Source organism: Lactuca virosa, chromosome 9, assembly GCF_052849685.1.
Source record: "Lactuca virosa cultivar CGN04683 chromosome 9, Lactuca_virosa_CGN04683_v6, whole genome shotgun sequence".
Lineage (NCBI taxonomy): Eukaryota > Viridiplantae > Streptophyta > Magnoliopsida > Asterales > Asteraceae > Lactuca > Lactuca virosa.
Window position 1 is genome coordinate 120,386,623 of NC_136434.1, and position 18,174 is coordinate 120,404,796.

An 18,174-nucleotide genomic window follows, 5' to 3' on the forward strand; every position below is an offset into this window, starting at 1 on the left:
TGGAATTAATTTTATGATCAAAAGAGACTAATTAAATATGTGGGGATTGATTATGTAAATCAATGATTCTTATAGTATGGGCTAATGATCCATGGTTATTTAGGATTGGCTAAACCAATGAGATAATCCATGGAGGTTTAACCCATGGAGCCTAAGTAATATGAAAGGTCATTAGGGTTTGCAAGGTGTAACCCTAGCATTTGCTACACTATAAAAGGAACCCGTCATAGCCAAAACCGGTTACACTATGGTACACCATCATTCTAGAAGTTTGATATTGATTTTGTGCTAAGTAACTTATTCTCTCAAGCCTCCTCTTGCATATTGGTGTTTGTGAACCATTAGAGGCATCACACTTGGGGTGCTCAAGCTTTCAAAGGTCAAAAACTACAAGTCCTTCTAAGAGGTAAGTCATCTAACTAGTTGTATTGTTCATTTGACAATTTGTATGCTAGTTAGGATATATTTGGAAAATTGAAAATATGCATGTATAATTAGAGAAAATATAGATCCAAAGCATTTAAGGTTGCATGTGCACTATAGGAGTGTTATAGTGCTCAAAACCCAACAGTGGTATCAGAGCCTAGGATTATTTTCTCTTATACTTGATGCTTGTTGTTTTTCAAAGTTGAAAAAATCGATTTTTTGGCCTCTGACTGATGAACTCGCCGAGTCCACTTAATAATCTATTTCGTTTTTCATGGTAGAAATTGGTAAATCCTCAGTTACCTACCTTCAAATATTTTACAATTGGATTACGGCATCCTTCTTCGCAATTGTAAAATATTCTGTTGGGTCCTAGCGTTAATATTTCATTTTGGGTGTTATATTAAGGACTTAAATCAACTAACTTGAATTTCTCCCTTGTAGATGTCTAGTTCAGAAAACTATGGTCTTCCCGAATCTGTTGGAAAAGGCTTTCCACACGAAGATGATATTCCACAATATCATACTTCACTTCCTCCACCTCCTCCAATTATTCTCCCTGACCCACAAGTTCGAAGACTTGAAAAGTTCAAGGTCACTCAAGCCCTTTTGGCTAGTAAACACCAAGATGGAAGGTCTGTGTGTGCACATGTATTGGATATGAAGTCGCACATTGACAAGCTGGGCATGTTGGGTGTCGTTTTACCGAGGAAGTTGGTTGTTGACTTGGTTCTTCAGTCGCTTCCCGAGTCGTATAGTCAGTTTGTTAAAGACTACTACATGACAGACCGCGACATGACCCTTATTGATCTTACCTATTTGCTTATTGCTGCTGAATCAGAAATGATTTGGCGCCATGGTCAAGCAAATTTTATTGGAAGATCTACTTCCCAAGCTGCCATGGACATAGGCAGTGACATAGATAGTCCAGAAAAGATCCCTTCTCCTATAGGAAGGGAATTGGCTATGGTCAAAAGATTTGACCATAAGAGAAAAGCCAGTTCTGAGATAGTTCCATGTGCAAATGCCAAAGAGTCCACTTGTTTCTACTGCCATTTGAAGGGACATTGGAAGCGAAGCTGCCCTGAATACTTGAAAGATCTAACAGAAGGTAAAGTCAAAAAGGGTTTGACTCTACTTCAGGTAAGTCCACTATCTAACTCTATTAAGTTCATGTTTGTAGATTCTTAATACATGATGTGATAAGATTACATTTTGATGTTTTGTAGGATCAAAGGAAGCTTAAAGGAAAGATATGCAGAGTCTGATCGCGAAGAGATGGTTTTCAATCTCATGGTTCGATGATCGGATTTTTAAGCTGCTGCTTAGGAGTTATGATAGATTGCTTAGAAATATGTAGTAACATAGTTTTCATTTGTAATTGCATTGTAAGAGAAAAGTTTTTTCACCACCTTTTATAAATAAATAAAATTTTGATTTTTTATCTTATTTATATTTCCTTGCAATGACATATGTGAAAATTGATGTTTGTATTTTTAAGCAATATGGATTTGATTCTTTCGTTTGTGGTAGTGTCTAAATTTACCAAATAAGGAAAGATTCTCATCACCCAAGTTTCAGTTGGATAGAAACTTGGAATCATGCAAGATGTATTGTGTGATGAATGAGGACCTTCATCTTTGGGAAATTAAGACTAATTCCTTGTTCACATGTAGATGTGAATCAAGTGAAGGACTAGGGGATCGGGTACACTTGGTTGTGCACTGGTCAGGTCCACCACAAAGAACAATAAGACTATTCGTTATGGTTTACTAAAGTTAGTAAATATGGTTATGCTTAGAAGATTAAGTATAATTCTAAGTCATTGAAAAGTCTTAATGTATAGCAGAACGAATAAGAAGAATCAAAGTCGGCAGAAAGATAAAAGTTTCTCCAATCCGAAAAGATGGGAGAGCACTTGAGTATCGTGTTTTATGATTATCTTAGTGATTATGAAACCATATCATAATTGATTCTCTAAGGACATCTTAGTGCATTTGTTTGGCTAAGAAGAGGAATCAGGAATTGTTGAAATGGTTAAATCAGTTAAGATGAATCATACTTCGTTCCAAAATCAGGTCTTAAAGTCATACTCCAAGATTGCAACTTGAGTGACATAATCTTAAGAAAGGTTTATAACACTTATCAAATGTGGAGTAAAATGTTTTCTACTCTTGTACATTTGAAATTGGTAAGTTGTGATGTTTTAGATAAAACAAAGACCAACTAAGACCAATTGTGTGAAGTGTTTGTCTTGATAAGAAACCGCACTAACTCTTGAATATTTGTTTGTCAAGTAATGTTTCTTGACAAAGAGAATCTTATATGTCAAGAGGTTAGTGGGAGTCTTAAAGGTCTTGAAAATTTTCAAGAACTAATCAAGAGTAAACTTATTGTTAATCACTAGCACACGACTTGAGGTTTGTAACCTATCGTGTTGACATATTCTTGTTTCTGTGGCCATTCCGGTTAAAGTTGACTATGCATGTGAGTTCTATGAGTTCTCAATTGTTTGCATAACAACCTGGAAGCAATGGTAGGCCCTTGTGCTACCAGGTGGCAATAAATTAAGATTGAACAAGTTCAGTCCATATGAGTTTGGATTTGTCACTAATCTTGTCTTAAGATTTTGGTTATGACAAATTCACATGGATAGGAACACATACACCATAAAAAAATCTAAGTGTCATAAGGTTTCTCTCCAATTCATGAAAATGATTGTGAGGAAACACTTTCACTAAGTAGATTTTAAAGAGTTATCAATTGTGATATTTGTATTCTAAAATTCAATTATGATTACGACATCCCTCTTCATTGTTCGAATTGTGAGAAATTGCAAAAGGTCTACAACATTTGAGACTTATTGTTGTAAGTTCTAAAATTGCTTAGACACACATATGAGCTTTCTAATAAAAGGTGTGTGAGCTTAGATAAAGGCTTATCGAAGCATCTCATGTCAGAAATCTGAACTTTGGTAAGGAAGTCAATAAAGTATTGATTTCTAGAAGTCCAACTGATTTCTGGATTTATGTCACAGCTAGTGGGAGCATAAATGTTATGCAAGTAACAAAATAATTGTTATGCTAGTGGGAGCATAATTATTATGGTAAGTGTTGCAAGTTAGCAATATTAATTATAGAAAACAAAGGTTTCAATTCGCAAAGATGCAGGGTTGAAAAGTTGTTTTGCTATAATTAAGGGAGAGGAACTTATACTTCATTTCAATTCTAAAAGTTTAGATTGAGATTTTAATCAAATTTAGTCAAGGATTTATATGAATACCATGTTGAAATGCTTCAACATTGGAAATTCTATATATGGAAATATTATAGCAAAAGACTGGTCAAGTATCATGTCTTTATGTAAGACATTATGAATCGTATTCCATATGCTTCGGGTATAGGATCGATTGCATATGCTATAATATTCATGTGTTCTAATTTTCCAAATGCCTAGGGCATTAAGAGGGAAAAAGGACTAGAACTGGATATGACTAAAGTTATTAAACAACTTCTAAGAATAATCCAAGGTTCGCCAAAGATTGGTTGCTTATGGATAGTTGGAAGTATAGTAGTGGATGGACCATATTGACATTATTATGAATAGACAGGATTCTATTAACAATGAGTTGTCATATGGCAAATATGGAAATGTTTCCATAATGGGAGATGGATATCAAGAATCTATAAGAAAGTTAGAAACTTTTATGCAAGAAGGATGTTCAAAGGAATGTGCTTTGAATATGAGACTTCAGATCTATGGAATTGTCTTGTAACAATCTCCAATGGAAAGTTTTGTAATTGACAAAGTCTCTGTGACTTGTGTTTACATAGTCATTACAAAAGGATCACTGCATATAAGTTTAAAATCTAACAAATTACAGTAAATGGCAAGAACCTGGTATTCTTACACTTGTGATAAGGATTTGGAATTGTGAAATGAGTATAGTTGGAAATGTTTACAATTGATCTATTTCACAAAGTAAGGACCGTAGGTAAACATAGTGTGCATGCTTGGAGCATGGGATAGCTATTGTTTTAATTCAAGTATTAGTTGATAAATCGAAACAATATACGATGAATGATGTGTAATCAATATGGTGATTAAATAAAAGGTGTTTTATTTACACTCAAAAGTTTTGGGGCCATATAGGATTAGTATTATTCTTATGTTTCACTTTGCATGTTTTGACTTCCCGAATAATAAGATTATTCAAACCATCCACAATCGATCATACTTTGGAAGTAGGTAATGAGGCTAGACTATCATGAGTTGGCTTGTAGATTGTCTAAGGCGTTAGACATAGCAAAAGTTTGCTACACCATTTATGAGTGCTCCTCAAATAAGATTTGAGTATTGGATTAACCCATGCTCACCTGAATCACTTCATTAAATTTATCATGAGTGATTGTGAGACGATAATATCATATAATCTTCAAACTAAGATACATGAGTTGTTGACTACGAGTTAGTTGTGCATTGATGATACGAAAACGCATCAGTAACTTGATGTTATAAAAAGTATCTTTGTGCATGACTTAATGAGTAGTTAGTACAAGCATATAATGTCGAAGTTTATCTGTTCCTTTTATCCTAAGAGGATTAAAAGCGATATCTTGGGCCCCTCGATGATTCTGTTTTGACTATGTGTCGGGCCCGGTCAGAACTAAATTGATGTGTTCAGTTATATTCTATGTCAGACGAATCGGAAATCGGGAAACAAATTGCAGGACAATAAGTATGACTATGTTCCATGTATTTGTCCGCATAGATATCTTAAGAACAGAGGAATATATGATCCATTATCTAAAGGACGCGTCAGTGACTAGGTCAAAGTTCGACAGTGACATTTGAAAGCTTACGATTGCTAAGTCGGATCCTAAAGTCGCATTGGCAGCTATAGTTATTAGACTTATCCAAGTGGGAGACAGTTGGATTTAGTGTCTAAGCCCATAACTATAACTGGGATGTACTTGACCCGATTGTAGCATGGTCCTTTTGGGTTGCCTTCACCTGTGCAATTTGATAGGATGGAATTTTGAGAATAAGGTTATTTATGATTAATATATTATAAGTATAATATATTAATATGAAATCATATTATTTAATTAGCATTGATCAAGAATTAATTTGGAATTAATTTTGTGATCAAAATAGACTAATTAAATATGTGGGGATTGATTATGTAAATCAATGATTCTTATAGTGTGGGCTAATGATCCATGGTTATTTAGGATGGGCTAAACCAATGAGATAATCCATGGATAGTCCATGGAGGTTTAACCCATGGAGCCTAAGTAATATGAAAGGTCATTAGGGTTTGCTAGGTGTAACCCTAGCATTTGCTACACTATAAAAGGAACCCCTCATGGCCAAAATCGGTTACACTATGGTACACCATCATTCTAAGAAGTTTGATATTGATTTTGTGCTAAGTAAATTATTCTCTCAAGCCTCCTCTTGCATATTGGTGTTTGTGAACCATTACAGGCATCACACTTGGGGTGCTCAAGCTTTTAAAGGTCAAGAACTATAAGTCCTTCTAAGAGGTAAGTCATCTGACTAGTTGTATTGTTCATTTGACAATTTGTATGCTAGTTAGGATATATGCTTTGGAAAATTGAAAATATGCATGTATAATTAGAGAAAACATAGATCCAAAGCATTTAATGTTGCATGTGCACCATAGGAGTGTTATAGTGCTCAAAACCCAACACAAACACCACCGCCCCCAACTCTAGATCATGCGTTGGATATTGAACCTCATGCGGCTTCAACTGCATGGAAGAATATGCGGTAACCCTCCCTCTCTGCATGTGTACTGCCCCTAAACTAGTGATGGAAGCATCACAATATACGACAAAATACTTCACGTCCTCCAGAAGGGTCAACACCATGGCCTCACATAATTTTTGTCTCAGCGTCTCGAATACATCATGTTGCTTAGGGCCCCAGCGAAAATCTACGCACGTCATCGTCAGACGAGTGAGAGGTACAAAAACCTTGGAGAAATCCTGAATAAACCTCTGATAATTCCTTGCTAACCCCAGAAAACTCTTGATCTCCGAAGGAGACTTCAAAACCTCCCACTACATAATTGTCTCAATCTGGTTTGGGCCAGCCAGAATCCCGTTCTGGTTAACGAGGTGTCCCAAGAACTGGACTTCCCGTAACCAAAACTCATACTTTGAGAACTTGACAAAAAGCCTCTCCCTGCTCAAAACTCCCAACAGCACTCGAATGTGCTCCTCATGCTACTCCCTAGTCTTGGAATAGACCAGGATGTCATCGATGAAAACAATAACTGATCGATCCAGAATCGACCAGCATACTCGATTCATCAAATCCATAAATGCCACCGGTGCATTGGTGGGCCCAAAAGGCATCACCACAAACTCATAATGACCATAACGAGTCTGTATTGATGTGTTTTCTACGTCCCCCTCTCTGACCCTCGTCTGATGGTGCCCTGACCTCAAATCGATATTGGAAAACCAAGATGCACCCTGTAACTAATCTAAGATATCATAAAACCATAAAAGTGGGTAACGATTCTTCACCGTCACCTTGTTCAACTCCCGTTAATCAATTCACATCCGGTGTGAATCATCCTAATTTTTCACGAATAAAATCGATGCTCCCTACGGAGAACTGCTCGGTATGATAAACTGCTTACCCAACAGCTCTTGAAGTTGAGAGGAGAACTCATGCATCTTTGGTGGTGCTAATCGGTATGTCGCCTTCAATCAGCGTTGCACCGGATCGATCTTGAACTCCACTTGCCTCACGGGAGGCATGTCGGGTAAGTCCTCCGGGAATACATCTGGAAACTCTCTTACTGCAGGCACATTCGAAAATGAAACCCCCTTCTCCACCCGAGTGTCCACCACATACACGAGATAACCCAAACATCCATGTTGTAGATACTTTCGAGCCATGGAGGTTGAACAAAAACCTAAACCAACTATGGTACACTCGCCATAAATAATCAGTTCTCCCCCATGCATAAACACTGTGTTCGTTCGTGATGGAAACTCGCAACGGACACTCCAACTCTCAAAGAGGCATATCATAGCTCCTACTGAAGGACTGAGACACAAAAGACCGACTTGCACCCGAGTCAAAAAGCACAAGAGCAGGCAATGAATTTACTAACAAGGTACCTAGCTGAAATACAGTCATAAGCACATAACAAAATAACTTGACAAAATTAATAAAAGAGAACATACTAGTAACGACGCCTGGTGCCGTCTGGCCTCCTCCGCTATGAGATGAAAAGCATGAGCCCTAGCCTTCGGGCACTCAGCTCTCCCCTGACGTCCATCAGTAATCCTCAAAGTAGTTAGGTTCGGTGTCTGCACTGGTCTAGCGGCTAGCAAGGAATAGGTGGCCTTCACATGGCCAACCTGCTCATAATGGTAACAAATCCTGGTACTCGCTAACGGGTCCTGTTAATGACAATCCCTAGCAATATAGCCCTCCCTGCCATATTTGTGACACCCAAAAGAAGATCGACAAACACGCTTATGAACCTTGCCACACTTTCCACAAGTGCGACCCCTATGTCCCCCAGATCGTGAATCAGCAGACTTAAACCTCTTTACTATCAGCTATGGCTGAACCGGAGCCTTCCTTTCTGTTGGATTAGGTGTCTAAGCCCATAACTATAATTGGTATGTACTTGACCCGAGAGTAGCATGATCCATTTCGGGTTTCCTTCACCAGGACAATTTGATAGGATGGATATTTGAGAAAGAGGTTATTTGTGATTTATTAATATATTATAAGAATAATATATTGAGAAATCATACTATTTAATTGGTATTGATCAAGAATTAATTTGAAATTAATTTATTGATCAAAAGAGACTAATTAAATTTACGGGGACTGATTAGGTAAATTAGTAATACTTATAGTTTGGACTAATGATCCATGTTGATTAGGATTAGACTAAATCTTTGTGAGAGTCCATGAAGAGTTAGTCCAAAAGGCTAATGAGTTATTGGATTTAAAGCCCAAGTGAATTAGGGTTTACAAGTTTAAACTCTAGGAATTCCAAACTATAAATAAAGCCCCTAAGCTTGCAAAATTGGACACTAGCACTCCAAGGAAAAAGCTTAGCCGATTTTGAGCTCCATAACTTCTCTCTCATTATCCTCCACTTGTTCATGGTGTTTGTGACTTGTTTGAGGCATCACACTTAGGGTGCTAAGCTCTTGAAAGACGAACTTCTACAAGCTACATAAAAAGGTAATTTTTTAACTAGTTTTTATGATTCATATACACCTTTGTATGCTAGTTAGGTTCATGCTTTGGATAAAATGAAAATGCATGTATAATTAGAGAAAACTTAGATCCAAGGAATTAGGGTTGTATGTGCATCATAAAAGTGTTATAGTACTTAAAACCCAACAGTGGTATCAGATCTATGGGTGTTTTCTCTTATATAGGTGCATTTGTTTATTGTTTAAAGTTGAAAAAACTGCATTTCTGCATTCTGTCTGCTGGAATCGACGAGCCCCATGAGTGGACTCGACGAGTTGAGTCGAATGATGATGAACTCGACGAGTCCATTATCAGACTCGACGAGTTGGATCATCTGGTTGCAGGATTTTCGAGCTTTTTGGCCTGTTTTGGATTAGGATCATTACCACAAACTGTTTTGGTTCATGGTGTCGCAACGTCGATCTTTATATCAACCAAACGAGACTATTTAGCTCACATTTCCGCAACACCAATCTCGCCATAACTCAAATAGAACTATTTGGCTCACAGTGTCGCAACACCGATCTCACCATCACCCAACCAAATCATATAATCATACAATTTACGAGTAAACATGCACACATACCATAATTTCCCTAACCGTTTCCAATAATTTGACTAGCTTATATCTACTAAGTCTATCCAATTCACATTCTCTTTCTAATCTCCAGTTTAAGACTAGGAATCTATTAACAGACGCCTAATTCACTTAAACCACGTCTCTAATACCAACTTGTAACGCCTAGATTTTTTTATTACAAAGTACACCCAAATTGTTTTTTTATAAAACATGAATCAATACAAATTCGGTGTAAAACCGTATCACAAATCGGTACAAGTAATTATCAAGAGGATCTTACAAGAATCTAGTGTTAGAATCCTAAGTCGGGTGCTAATAACTCCACTTTCTTCTACACATCTATCTGAACCTGAAAGACATACAGACAACAAATAGATAAGATACAAAGAGCTTAGTGAGAAACCAAACTAACACAATCTAAATTAGTTATTCAACTAAATATATATCATCAAATTAGTTTATTTTTGTTCTATGGTATCTCAATCTCTAAGATCACCACTATAACTCATTCTCACTTTGTGGCATCTCAGAAACCAAGATTACCACTACTAATCATTCCCACATCGTGGCATCTCAATCACTAAGATTACCACTACAAATCATTCTCACACCGTGGTATCCCAATCACCAAGATTACTACTATAAATCATTATCACACCGTAGTATCCCATTCACCAAGATTATTGCTATAAATCATTCTCACATCGTGGTATCTCACTCACAAATATTACCACTATAAATCATTCTCACATTGTGGTATCTCGATAACAAAGATTACCACTATAAATCATTCTCACAACATGGTATCTCAATCACGAATATTACCACTATAAATTATTCAAATAAACTCACAATATAATACTATTCATGTTATAAGTCCATCAAAGTTATACGACCTCACTATTTTGCCTTATTGCATCATCACTACCTTAATCTAACACATACCTATACACTAACAGCATATCAATATCCCATCGAACAACGGATGTACAATGTCAAATTTAAGATAATGGAACAACTTCTCTAAAACCAATCAATAGTTATTAACCAAACTATCTGCATACAATCCACTATAATACTCCACTATATTAATTAACCATTTCTCATAGCCATAAACGGCTATACAAACATTCTACTATTCACATTTAATATAAATATATTAACTATATAATCTACATAACTCATTCATAATGCAGCTCAACCAATTCATTATTCCACATAACAATATCCTGATATAATATTCAATTATATTAGTTTCACACCACTCTTAACCATTCTTGAACCTTATAGGTTCTAATTCACTAACCCAAAAATCATAATATTGTATTTATCACAAAATTAACGCAATAGAGTAATAAGCAAACATCTAGATACATATATATATCTAGAAAGAAGTGTGGTTACCCACCTGTTTAATTAGTGAAGACTAACTACCACCCTCGGCTCCCAATCTCCAATTGATGCACTTGAATAATCTCCTTTGCCAAAAGCCTATTCATATATCATGTAGAGTTCTTTAGAAGTTATCTTAAACAATCAAGAGCTTAATAACATTCCAATTCACCAAAATCACATTTTTGTCCCAGAATACTAACTTGACAATTTCTTGTCAAGAAAATGATTAAGCTCCCGAAATTAAGCTTACATATGACTTAATTCATTAAGTTATATACTCAATTTCACTATTTTGGATTAAGGTGTCTAAACGAATAGCAAAATTGGTATATTCTTGAATTGGAAGCAAAGTCCTATTTTGGTTGCCCTCATAACCGGTAACTAAATAGAATGACTTTTAGAGAGAGATGTTGATTTGGTAATTTATTCTAAGATTACTAAATTAATTAGAAATTGAAATAAATGATTTATTAATATATTATATGATTAATATATTAATTTGAAATAGTAATAATTAATTAAGAATTAATCAGAAATTAATTAGAATTAATTACGGGTTAATTAGAATTAACTGGAAGTGCAAGGACTTAAACTATAATTGTTGAATAGTTGAATAATAGGGAATTCCAGAAGTTTCCTAGCCATGGGTGGTTTTGGGGAGGAAGATTAGGGTTTTTGGAATACACCTTATAGGTAAATAAGGAGTTGGATAATTACCTAATATAAGATATTATTATTATATTCAATTAGGATAATCCAAGGCATTAGAGACATTCAAGTTTTTGGTGTTTGCTTTCTAAAGAACTTCAAGAGGATTTTTTGTGATTATTTACTATAATAATCAAAATGTATGTAACCCTATTAATATATGAATTTCGATAGTAGTAGGGTATCCCTCGGGTTTCTTGATTTTCATTGTTTATTGCTACCAATAGAGAAAACATAGATCATTTCTAGGTTGTATGTGAACTTAAGTGTTTAAGTGTTTTTCCACTCATATGTAATCTTTATAACCTAGAAAACCCATCAGTGGCATCAGAGCTTTAGTTTTCTATTTGATTGTGCATAATAGTGAATATATCAAATTAGGGTTTATGGAAATTAAACCTTAATGACTTTAAATGTTTGCAAAAGGCTAGAGTTCTTGAAACCCTAGCCTCTACAATCTGAGACAGACGATCAAAGTTTAAAATCAAAGTAGTACAAATACACTATAAGAAAGGGTAATTAAGATAAAAAGTGTGGGTCATTCTTTTTTTTTTTCAACTATATTTATCTATATATCATGTGCCTACGATATATATATTCTTCAATATATATATATATATATATATATATATATATATATATATATATATATATATATATATATATAGCAAAAATGTAAAGAAAAGGTTAGACAAGACCTAAATTTTATCCCTAACCCGCCGGGAGAGCAGCAGATGAGAGTGGGGAGTTGTTCGTCACTTCCTTTTCTCTATAGAGGTTGTCAACGTAGGGTAAAATTGGTAAATGCGTAACCTACGTCCCAGTCCAACGATTCAAAGGGAAGGACCGAATCATCGTTTTTTCTTGGACCAAGTCCTTGATTGTAAAAACGAAATCAAACATCCTAATTTATCTTTTTTGGATCGGGTCCCCTATTGGACCCAATTAGAAGCAATATCAAACACCCCCTTAAAGACTAAGCAACCAGTAGCTAGAAATGCTACCTGCTATGATGTGGTTGTACCACATTATAACATGAAGGAATGTATATTTTGTGCTAGATTTTGACTCATAGAGACGTAAGTCTAGCCATTTCATAACGAAGTAAGGTCATTAGAGCACGACCATTCGATCTGTTATGATAGCCAAAGTAAAGACCTTATCTTGGGTTGAGTCTGTTCGAGAAGGAGCAGAAGTCTCCGATAAAGATCGAGTTTGTTAATCGAAAGTTAAGAGTAAAGGTCCAACAAAGGATGAAGAATGAGTGCAATATCGAGCACCATAAGTAGTTAGGAAGTGCAAAAGTTTCACACTCGAGTTAAGATAGATGTAAGAAGGACAACAAGACGCATGTCGACATAGAGTGGTTGGGTTGAGACTGTACTGCTTTGTGTTACCAGTCAAAAAACCGTGCAATCCAACCGAAAGGTTGTGGGCCGATGTCAATCCAACTGTGAGGTTGTGGGCTAGAAGGGGGCAATCCAATCGTAAGGTTGTGGACCCAATATGTATTATTTGTATATGTTCTATTGTGTGGTATTTAGGAGAAACACAATAAGCTTTGACTTACAGTTTAAGTTTCATGTTTCAGATACTTTAGATGACCGGGGCAAAACAAATGCATGATTGTGCACATTCTATTGATTTTGTGATATTTGATTTTGGAATACTATGATTCGTGATTATTACTTTTGGGAACTATGTTTTGTAAATAATTATGGTTTTTGTTCAGATTTTAAAAATGAAAAATTTACCTTGATTTTTGCGATGTTACAGCATACTTACAATAGTTTAATCATTAAATTAAATTAAATTATGCTTACAAAAACTTGTCATTCTTTCGGATAAGGTTTTTGTACATGTACATGTTTCTTTATATAAAAACTTTTTGCAAATAAAAGTAAAGGATCAACAATCCACTTTTACACAATAACCAAACCAACAGAATACGTATTCAAATAAAATTGGTTACAAAGATGATGAAAATTGTTTTTATCTTTCACCCTTAATATGGGTTTCCAATCTTTGAGGTCAAGGAAGGTCAACCCTTAGACCGGATGACGTTTTGATTTTTGGATGGGTCGGAGGGAAACATGAATGTGTGGACCTTACAGGGGTATCCCCTCTCGTGGGCTTGAGGGCTGGGGGTTTCACGGCGGGGCAGACTACTTTAAAGGCTGCTACAGGAGAAGTCACCAAGCATGAGAAATCGTGCATGAAAAATCAACATGTGTTCATACCATTTGCATTTAATACGTTTGGTTTGCTCGCACCGGATGCAGTGGAGCTTCTTAATAGAGTACAACGGATCATGCATAGCAATGTTATATCCCCTAGATCTAATGATGTAGTCTTCAAACGAATTAGCTTTGCCATACAAAAAGGCATAGCGGCGCAGCTTGTTGCCCGTTTGCCGTCTCATTCGTTGTACGATGATATTTAAAAAGAAGGTTAAATTTCAAAAAAAAAAATAATAAAAATAAAAATAGAAATTTAAAAAAAAAGGTGTTGTACACTACAAGTTTCATATAAAAAGTTCACATAAACACACGTCTCTCTCCCTAATAAAAGACTCTATACACCGCCACATGGCGCCCTTCTACACCTACTCTATGCCACATGTCAATCACAGAAAAACTCTTGGATTGATTTTCCAGCCCATGCGATTCTTCAGTTGTCAATAACTCATCTCCTAAAATTAAGGAAATTAGTTTTAATATCCAATTGCACTGCATTCAAATTACGTATTATATATGTAAAGAAAAATTTCAAACTTTAATAGAGATATGAAATCCCTTAAAATCAACTAATCATAATCCTCCAACTTACAAATATTAATTACGTGATTGACATCTTCTTCGCTTCTTCACTGACGTCTTGAAACCTGTCATTCAAGAATTCTTCTTCGTCTCTGCAAACTACCGAAGGTAAATCTCCATCTGTTTAGTCTACAAAAAAAAATTCTTCGTGAAAAGAATCATTATACCAAAAATGCCCTTTTATAATCTTTACACTCTAATTCCTGCCAACAAGCTTTAGTTCTTGAAAAAACTCAATCAAAATACACACCTGATCATTCATTGCTTTATATTTATGTAATCTGCAACATGTTATTTACTTTATTCCTTTTTTTCTTCTCCTTCTGTTACTTTTTTTCGAGGAATGGACCATGGAAAATCGGAATAGTAATCCAAGATTCCATTCCATGTCATGTTTGTTTCATTATAACCACTTTTATTATTAACATTGTAATTCATCATTCTAAATTTTATATGTAGAAAAAAAATTATAAGTAAGAAAAAAACTTTAAATGTATGCAAAAAATAGCATTGTACTTTGATAAAAAAAATTCTGCAATGTTATCTTTCTTTGTCTTCAAATATAATTATAAGTATGATGTTATAAAAAATACAAATGAGACCATAAGATGTATGATTTTTACTGTGTGACTGATTTGCCCCTAAAATTCTACATCTTTTACATAAAAAACAAAAAATAAAAAAAATAAAAAAAACTTCAAAAATGTGCCCGTGAAATTCATACTTTTCCTATCGTCAAGCAAAAAGTTACTCTACTTTGTATGATATATGTTTCTATTTTTTAACATTTGTTTTTGTTTTTTCATAAATCGTTCGTGTTTAAGATAACTTCATACAACTACCATATTATAGCATCATATTATTTGTATGTAAAACTCTTATAACATAAAGTTTTTTTGTCCAGCAAATAGCATCATAAGTTTTTGTTATAAGAGTTTAAAACAGAAAGTTTTAGTTTTTCATTTGTTAACTCAAAGTAACATTTAGGGCAATCTACTTTTGTTATTTCCTTATTAGCATATTATAACGTCTTACTTTTATGTTGTAACAATCTTGTAAAACTCATTTTACATAATGTTTATTTTTATCATTTTTTTACTCAAAGAGCAAAATGGCCAATTTACTTTTTGCTATGTCTATTTACCAAATGAATGAAAGTACGAATCTAAAATTGTCTACTATACTAATATAGATATATTGCTGATAGTTCTGGACATAACAGAAAAGGGACATATTTTTTTCTATTGAGAAATAAAAGATTAATAGAAAAGGGCATGATTGTCCTTTTTGCTCTAAAAGGGCAATGTAAAATAGCTATTGTCTTATTAGCATATTATACCATAATACTTTTGTGTTGTAACATTTTCATGACAAAAAGTTTATATTTTTCGTTTATTTTACTCTAATAGTAAATGACTTGGTGCTGACTTGGTGCAATTGAAAGAATAAATGACAAAAAGGGCAATTCGGTTTTTTCATGGCTGTTACCAAAACTACAACATAAAGACAAAGATGTCAAATGTTAATTATTACGAAAAAATATATATAACAATTTAAACGAAATATTTTTTTGTACTCACCACTCTATTCCTGCCATGGTTTTGATATATTGAATTCCAGTTTTGACATCCTATAACATTTACACAAAACATACATTATTTCATTTTTTTTAATTTCACTTCACTTTCAAATAAGAAAATAATGAACAGTCCACCTACCGGCACTCTACCCTTCATGCAAGAGTTTGAAAATAGAAAAAATGATATAAAACACAAACATTATTCATTAAACATTGCATTAACCAATAAGAACATAATAATGGTAGACGTTTGCTTTCTTTTAAAAGGCTAAGGTGGTTAGTCTATGTTATTTCATACATTTACCATTTTTAGATAAAATATAGATTAAAAAATATATATTACCCTTTTGAAAACAAAAGGTATCCGAGTAAATTGGATTTCATAGATTTTAGGACAGAATGTTAAAATCCACATGTTAAAGGATTTGTGAATTTCAATAGGTTCAGTCTGGTACTCATTTGCAACCAATGCCATAATGGAATGGAATTGGATTCCAATTCCAGCCAAACCTCAAGTCTATTACAACTAAACGCTTAGAGAGTTAGAAAAAGAAATTATCATTTAATACACATTAGCAACATAAGTTTTTTTTTTAAACAACTTGCTCTTAAATTGATAGGCATGCTATCCACGACACATTTGACCAGAACTGGTTTATAAGCTCCTACAAATCCTTACAAATAACAAATACATCCAGATTAATGCCATTAACTGAAATTATCATTATTTAGGAAAGTCAACAACAAACAAACAAATTTACGAAAAATATGCAAAGATTTGAAACACAAATCCTAAATAAAAATCCCAGAATAAGAATTGATTATAATATGTTTATATTTCAGTAAAAATATATATACCAACATCCGAAATTCCTCTTCTTCTCTTTGTTATCGGTTGTGTCATCGTGTTATCCTGCTGAACATGTCGCTACCGAATAGGTCACCATTTATTGGAAACAATCGTCGTCTTCCAAATACTCTTCTCCATCAGATCTTCATTTTGTTAATCTTTCATTTGCGTTGTTTAGATATCACCGACATTTCTAGGAGATTGTACCGACGAAAACATTACCCCCAAATCTTAAAGGTTTAGATCCTGAAAGAACTACTCGACAATTAGGAACGTAACATCTTCAATTTAAAGTATTTACATTTCTAACCCCCAATTTTCTTCCATTACGTGGTTTTGTTAATAGAGCTATATATATATATATATATATATATATATATATATATATATATAATCAAATGAGAACACCTAAAAGGTTAAGAACGCGAGAACAGATCTGGATCATTTAAATACTTAAATCTAAGGTCATTATTGAAAGGGGGATTTATGAAAATTTCTTAAACTGTTGGCATTAAAGTGTAACTTTTAAATGGTCAGAAGGACATAACAGGAATTTCAACTTTACCTATCTCCTATAATTTCTCACCCACTCACATATTTCCTTTAATCTTCTCGTGTATATATTTTCCCCCCTCTCTTTTTAGGGTTTCATAAAACTCACGCCATCATCACATCTGGGCATCACCTACAACCCACCACGAAGATCTGTTCCCCATCATCATCTTACACCGCAACCATCATCGCCGCACATAGCTCCAATCAAGAGTTACGACCGAATATGAATGTGACAATTGGCATTGGCGAAGATGACTGTGACAATTGGAGATGGTGAAGCAGCGACGTTTGAGGCATATTGCGGTGGTACTCGGGTGGCCCAACGAGCAGAGGACAACCCTAGTGGTCGGAAGTTGTGATTAACACTCTGGTTCGTGTTACTCTTCTTCTAGTTCATGTTTCGATTTTTCTGATGCTATTTTCTTAATTTTTGATATTATTTTCACAATTTTGGTGTTATTAAAATTATAAGTGATTCATAAATGATTATGGGCAAGATGCACTAAAACCCAATTGGGATTTACTGTTATTAAAATTATATGGTGGTAGTTTGGCGATCACAAGTGAGGATTTTGGGTTTGAATTGGGATTTTTGGGTGATGCACTAAAACCCAATTGGAAAGTATGCTTGAAGAACAAATCAGTAGAGGAATTCTCATGTGATGAAGGCTTCGAAGACGATGGTGACGAAAGCGGTTACCCAACAGAAAAAAAAATCCTGACAATATATTTTGCCGAGCACTCTTTTCCCACGATGGGTCACTGGAAGTCGGATACACTCAGAAAAAGTATGGTCAAATCAAAAGTCAAGGTTTCGAAGGTAAGTCTGTAGATTGTTACAATTGTATATGAATCAGTATTAAGGATTGATTAATTGTTAATGATTAGAACTATTAAATCATAGTAGGTAAACCATCCTTGTGGTTTTTGTCGTATACATTGATGTATTTTGTGAATCAGTATTAATTAAATTGATAGCAGGATCAAGGACGTCCCT